The 7,477-nt window shown below is 34.5% G+C and overlaps 1 pseudogene; it reads left to right on the top strand.

Annotated features, from left to right (window-relative positions):
- The first annotated feature begins 4,679 nt into the window (after nt 1–4,679).
- Nucleotides 4,680–4,878, top strand: LOC114803727 (small nucleolar RNA U3; annotated as a pseudogene).
- Nucleotides 4,879–7,477: the final 2,599 nt, after the last annotated feature.

Raw genomic sequence — 7,477 nt, 5'->3', positions numbered from 1 at the left:
GAGTTTAATGCCAGTGAGAGTGTAAAGAAATAGATCACAGAAATTGTATATTTCCTGGCACCGTTTTATCTACTAACAGGCATAGTTTTAGGCGCACAAGCAAATATAGTAGTTTTTACTACACCAATCATTTTTAATCAGTTGACAGTTGATTTTTGGAGTCTCAAACGCTAAGAGTTATGAAAATCAACAGCTTTATTTACCTTCATACAAGAAAAAAATCCCAAAATATTCATTAGACGAACGGAGGATTAAAAAAAAAACAATATTTCATTTACATTTATGAGATGGCGTGTGGACCTAACAGCGAATCTAGCATACCTAAGTATTCAAATAGCCTGCAACATGATGAAATAAACCTTGAGAATTTAAGTACAGCAAAAATTACTTGAATGAAAGAAATTAGCGCCTAAAGGTATGCTAGGGGTTGTATATTAGAAGACCCAATTAGTTGGATCTTCCTTGTTTACATACTCTCATATCCTCATAATTAAACAATTATTGGCCGCTTTAGCGCTTTACTTCCGCAGAAATAACTTTAATGAAAGTGCTTAGCGCCTAAAGGTATGCTAGGAGTTGTATATTAGAAATATTTTGTAAGTTCTTGGATTCTTCCTGTTCAGATACTCTCATTTCCCAATGATTGAACCATGATTAACAGTTTGAGAGCTTTACTTGCGCAGAAATAATTTGGATAAAAGAGATTAGTGCCTTAAGTTATGCTAGGTTAATATACTAGAGATAGGTATTTTCTCCGTTAAAGACCCTACTTTTATTTAAAGAAAATGCTCGTACTAACTTAATTTTAGTTAAATGGTGGTAGCGGAAGAAGAGCGAAGTTGGTAATATTATTTTTAAAATATTTAATTGAATCATCAATCATTCCTTCCCTGTATAGAGCGGGTATACAGGGACAACAATAACAGTAAGAAGAGCACCTCCACCAACACATTATCGCCAGCGCTGAATATGTGCGAACTCAACCAAGCAGTTACAGACCAACTTCAGCGCGAATCCTTTGAATTCGTTTATATTTCCTCGCACACTTTGAATAGCAGAGATTTTGGGTGATACTCGTACTTTCTCCAAACCACTGCTTGCCACATTTTTCCAGCTGCGTGCGCGCAATCACAACAGAAGCAGCAACCAGGCAAAAGAAAGCACCGCATGCGAAGCAACCAAGCGCCTAAATAAATAAACAAGTTCTGACAGAGAGGCGAGGCAGTGAAAAGCTGCTGCTAGGGAGGAAGCATTGAGAAGCCCTGGTAGTATGGCAAGTGGTAAGTAAGTAGCGTATAAAATATAAATTGAAAGGGTTATATTATTGCGAATATTTTTGGCGACTTGCTAAAGAAACCGCACGATAGACAAATTGTCGCTTCAGGCTGGCAGGCAGAATGATGGAGGCAATGGAAGTACAGCTGAAAGAAGAGAGGAAGCAAAGCATGTTTGCTAAAGTAAATGCTCGCAAAAAATATTTGTATTGAATGTCTTCACAAAAGAATTGAAGTGTTGTTTGTTGCTTTTTTTGATATGGATGTCTCAATAACAACAACCAACAGTCATACTCAAACACGAATAAGACTTGAGTGCTGTATTTCGCGCTTGTCTGCTCCCTACTCTGCACTACACACATGCCGCACTATTTGCTCCACAAAGAAATGCGCATCCTTTGAGAAAACGTAAAATAACAACAACAATTACTACTAACAGTACTATATAACGGATGGACAAATAGGTTATTGGTAAAATGGTTGGCTGGCAATGTCGACGAAACGTTTCAATTATGAAAATGCAATCGAGCGCGCAATTTGTGTGCAAATTTATTTGATTTCGCCCGGTTTTTTCGGCACTTTATTGGTTGCTTACAAGCAGCTTTACAACGGTACCCGCATACATCATATGTCCTTTGAGTGTATATATGTGTACTCGTGTGTGTCCTGTGAGTAGTTTCGCTTTCATATGATTATGCCAAATATTTTCCAATCATATACGCAGCATTCCAAATATTTTTTGCTTTAATTTTATATTTCTTTATTTCGTATTTATTTAGTTTCGATTTTTATTTTTTTTTTTTTTTTGTTAATTTTCCTTTGCAAAATTCCTTTTCGCATTCAACATATCTTGCTGTCTGCCACATTCGGTTTGCTTGAACGCATTCGCATTTTTTGCTTATGATATCTTTGACAAATTTTCATAAATCGCATGCCATCACACAAGCTTTCAACGCCATGCACAAACACACACAATTCACTTGCGTCCCTTTTTCGGTTATCCTTTTTATGCTCACTCATTGCGCCATTTAAGCGTGTGAGCCTTTTTTAAAGCTGTCAATAGCAGCGCAATAAAAGGGGTTTATACGCAGCGAGCGATATAAGAAATATATAAATAAGTGGAAATAATAAAAGCAACAACAACAACACCGACAAAAGTAAAATGCGTCAAAATGTACAAACAAAAGGTGCAGACGGAGCTAAATGTGTAAAAGCAGCAGCAGCAATAATAACAATAATAATATGTATGCAGCAGAATTTGTTTTCGGAAATTTTATTTGATTTTAATAATCTCATTTGCTCACTTTTAACATGCTTGAAGTGCGCATTCAAAGCGCAAATATGCATATTTTCTTATTTGTGTAGACCGTTGTTAATCGTAATACGCTTGTATGATGCTTGCGCATCGCTGAGTGATTTGACCTTGAGCTGTTGTAAGGGTCAATAACTAGTTTACACGCTTCACTGCATGCAACAAGCAAATTTACGCAAATAGAAATGCGCTGTGAAGCTGGGAAATGCGAAAAGTTAAAAAATGTAGCCTATCCCCAGGCGCTGTAGTTGCTATATATGGCATAAATCGTACAAAAATCAATAGTTTTGCATGAAATTTGGTGTACTGTTAGATTATTGCTTAGGTGTTGCAATAGAGTAATTGATTTAAGGATTTAAGGAAAACCAGAAATTTATTAGAAATTTGGTTATGAAAAAATTTAGTATTTTTCTTGCTGCTGCGAAGTTAAGCTTATACATTTTTATACTTTTTTTGACTGCACAAGGAAATTTTGTGTTGGAATATGTGAAATATTTAAATTATCACAATCAACTTTTCTGCATAGCCATTCTGAGTGAAATACACACTGTTAACCACTCATCCCTCAATCATCCATCCAAACTCCCATCTACCAACAAACTCCTTTCAATCACATGCATCAGTGTATCCTACTTTCTCTACTCTCTATACGCGCATACAATTAACTCCTTTTGTAATTAAAATGCAAACATTAGCTTTACACAGCGCAACAACAACAACATGTAGTAAATTAACGAACGTCGCTGTGCCAAGCGCCTGAAAGCATGCTTACAGCTAACATACAAAAGCCTTAATTGCATTGGGTCAGATTGTGTGCTGCCTGTGAGTTAACTATGATTTCCTTTCTACATAAACACTTTAGCGCGCTTTGGCTTTTTTAAATACAGACACATGCAGTTACTGAGCAAACGGGAAATTTATGCGCCAATGGCGTTGTAAGTGATTTTCCACCTAAAACTATAGAACTCAATTGGAATTGCACTTTCGCTTTGAACACAAAGGGGTTTACTGTGAGGGACTATACGAGTATGTAGGGTAATTTGCCATAAAGAACTGGGAGAGTGTGCAAATACATATATGCATGTAGGATAGTTAAATGTGGTTTGTACTAACAACAGTATAAAAAAATATAAAGAAAGAAAATTCAAGAATAAAGTGTTCATTTAAATTTTGCATTATGATTTATTTATATCATGATTATATCGATTTGTGCAAACAACTTGCGCAAACTGATTTACAAAAATATTTCATTATTTTTTTAAAATAGTCGAAGGTTACATAAAATGATTTTTTTAATAGTTTGCGCAAACTATTTTCACAATATAATAAGTTTGCGCAACCTTAATAATTTTTACAATATATTTTTGATCTATTCGTGATCTAAACGTAAACTCAGTTAACGCTGAAATATTAAAAATGGCAGCAACACATGAAGCCAGGTTGCGAAAGCATTGTAACGACGAAATAGTCATGTTAACTTCTAGAGATGGACAACCAAGACGACTCAAACGCGTAAAACCCAGCGATCTTTTAAATTAGCCAATACATTTTTGTAATTTTGTAATAATATATATCATACTCAAGTTGCTTGCTAATATTTCTTTTGTAAATATTTTAGAACTAGTTGCAATGTAAAATAAACAAAAAAAATATATATTTTTAATTTTTTGATTTTTAGTTTAATTTTATTAATAATATAAAATGTTGTATATCTGAAGAAATAGTTTGCGCAACCATATTTGCACAAACTTATTTCAATAAAATATTTTACTTTTTGAAGTTATACTTCTTATACGACTTCGGAAAAGGTTGCGATAATTGTTTAACGCTTCAGTGGAGAGGGAATAGAACAATTAACGCGAGAGAGAGTGAATGAGAATAAAGCAGAGAACTTAAAGGACTTGCCATGCTTATGCTTGTTTTTGTAGAACAATGTTTAAATTTTTGGATGGTGGCATATTCACATGTGTACGCACATGTATAATTGTATGCTTGTGCATTATTTTTCTTTCGTTTCTGTTTCATTTCTGTGAATTCTCAACTAGTTTATGTGACATGAACATGACATACTCTGCGTGGGCCGTTGAAAAGTTAAGACTATACTTCACAGGATCATTTCTTTAGTCAGTCTTCATTTACTTTCTTTGCAAATCGAAAGTATTAGCACCCGCGATGAGGAGGTATATCGTGAGGTATATGAACTTCATTTCTAATTTTGTCTTGTGGTGTATTAGAAATGATGTTTCTTCGATGATCGCTCGGTTACAACGGATAAAACGACTTCTGAGTAGTGATTTTAATGAATAATTAGTAAAAAATTGAGAGATATAAAATTGTTCATCGGTAAAGCTTTATTACCTCGCAAGATTTTGCAGATATTATCGGAGAACCAGTAGAGTATAGCGAACAGCCGGTACTCCTTGCGGGAGATTTCAATGTAAATTTCTCATTGCCAGAAGCTCAGAGAGAAAATTTCATTAGAAATGATCAATGGAAGAAATGATCCTACGACAAAAGGAGGTACGACCATTGATGCGGTATTCGCGAGAAATATAGATAAAATAGATGTAAGACATTTCATATCGTATTTTAGTTATCATAATCCAATTGTAAATATTATAGATATCAATCCGTCAGAACCCAGAAATGATAATTGATTTGGACTTTGCTTTATAAAATGTGCATAATAAATTTATAAAATGTGAATTTAAGAAAGTGAAAATAGAAATGGTCATAGGCTATAAATAATCACACCATCGTTCTTAGTGGGTAGGCAGTAGACAGATAACTAAATTGAGTTAGTGATTTTTAGTCGTTTTTGTTGGGACTTTTGCTCTTTCACGTCTAAACAGCTGAACGGATTTTGATGAAATTTAGTAAGGTAATCGATGGTTACCTAAAAACGGATGTAAGATCAAAATGATCACGTCATCGTACTTAGAGGGTAGGAAGTATGCAGAAAACTGAATTGAGTTAGTGATTTTTTTATGGGTTTTGCTGGGAGTTTTGCTCTATCATGCCTAAACGGCTGAACGTATTTTGATGAAATTTAGTTAGGAGATATTAATAATTAACATTTTGTTTTACATCTAATTTACAGTTACATATGTATGTAAATATAATATAAAAATGAGTTGCTGTACGTTAGTCTCGCAAAAAGTCGAGAACGGCCAAACCGATCTGGCTAATTTTAGTCTTGAAATATTCGTGGAAGGCCAGGAAAAGATTAGAGAGTGAGTAAATATGGAAAAATTGCGAGGAAAATGAAATAATTTTATTCGAGTTGGCAAGAAAAATATAAAAAGAGAAAACAAAAAAAATAATATTTTTAAGGTTGTCATTGTTGCTTTGTTAAAATATTTTTGTTATTGTTCAATTGTATAAGGTTGTGTCGATAGCCCAAAACTATTTGTAAAAATAAGGAAAAGCTAAGTTCACGTCCAACCGAACATTTTACACTCTCGCAATTTATTGATGTAATTTTATTAAGATAACACACAATATGACCTATATATTCGGCATAAAGTCCCATAGAAAATCATAACATATAGTATATAAAGGCTGATGTGATTCCAGAACCAATTTCACTCATTTTCACCATTAAGGTTAACGGGAATAGGGGTACCTTGGCACCTGTTAGTAGGCAAACAAACGGCACATTCGGCCTTGAAATTACTCCTAAATTGCAAATGAACGAAACACCAGTCGGCAAAATCGCCAAAAATAGGCTGAAGGTACTGCACAGGACTTTAAAATATCTTGATTGTCGATAAACATTTTTGGTGGAGCCAGGATTCTTTTAGCAGGTGATTTTCGCCAGACTCTTCCAATTATTCCTGGATCAACTGTTATTGACGGGATAATCGCATGCCAAAATCATATAATTTGTGGTGACACATAAAGAATCGCCAATTAACAACTAACATATGAGTGTTTTTGCAATAATATCAAATTGGGATTGTAGAAGCAGTTGCAAATGGTAGGGTCGCTGTTGACACCTCGATGGACTAATAACATTTCCAACACATTTCTGTCACTTAATTGACTCGAAAGAGAAGTTTTCCTGACATGAAACCTCAATATGATAACCAGAAATGACTGATTGAACGATTATGTTGGTGGTAAAAAAACAAAGATATCGATGATCTTAATGCGACAATTTAGAATTTCGGTCCAGGAGAGTTGACACAGCTACAAACCAGGATGGCGTAGTCAATTATCCCACTCACTTTGCAATTAAAAGTAGTGTGAGTTGTCATCCTGCTGCGTAACCTCGAGTAATCAATATCGTCGCCGAGGCCAAGATTGGACCAACTTGATTTAATGTATGCCTTAGCCACAAAAACGTGTGGCCGGGTCTGCTAGTATAAAATAAATTGGTTCTCTACATTGCTCTAACTCTTACTCTTTTTAAAACACTTAAACCTCACATACACTTCAAGCCACATTCATATCAGATCAATAAATTCATTATACAGCTCTGTTTAAATACACAACAGTTATGAGTAAATATTCATACATACTTATATGTCTGCCTTAATGCCTGTTACACCATTTTAATGCCACTTCGCTCGTTACTTTTAATGATTTTAAAGCACTCACTTAACTCCAACTTTCAACTTGGCTGCATTGCACAATTATTTGTACGCTCTCTGCCCTCACCATCTATACTCTTGGTTGGTTGGTTAGTTGAAAAGGGAGGCGAAGAGACCCAAACCCATCTGACCATTCTAAACAGAATTTTACATACACTTTTATAATACTGTTGTTGTTATTGCAGCTTTTAGTTACACAACAAGTTAATACTTTGTATTTGCAAAGTGTTTATAGCAATTTTATTTGTTATTGTAATAAAATTCAACTGTATTACTTGACCATTACACGGTACATG

This window comes from Zeugodacus cucurbitae, chromosome 6, assembly GCF_028554725.1.
Source record: "Zeugodacus cucurbitae isolate PBARC_wt_2022May chromosome 6, idZeuCucr1.2, whole genome shotgun sequence".
NCBI classification, from domain to species: Eukaryota; Metazoa; Arthropoda; class Insecta; order Diptera; family Tephritidae; genus Zeugodacus; species Zeugodacus cucurbitae.
The sequence above is the reverse complement of the archived record's forward strand: the minus strand, read 5'-3'. Positions and strand labels throughout refer to the sequence as shown.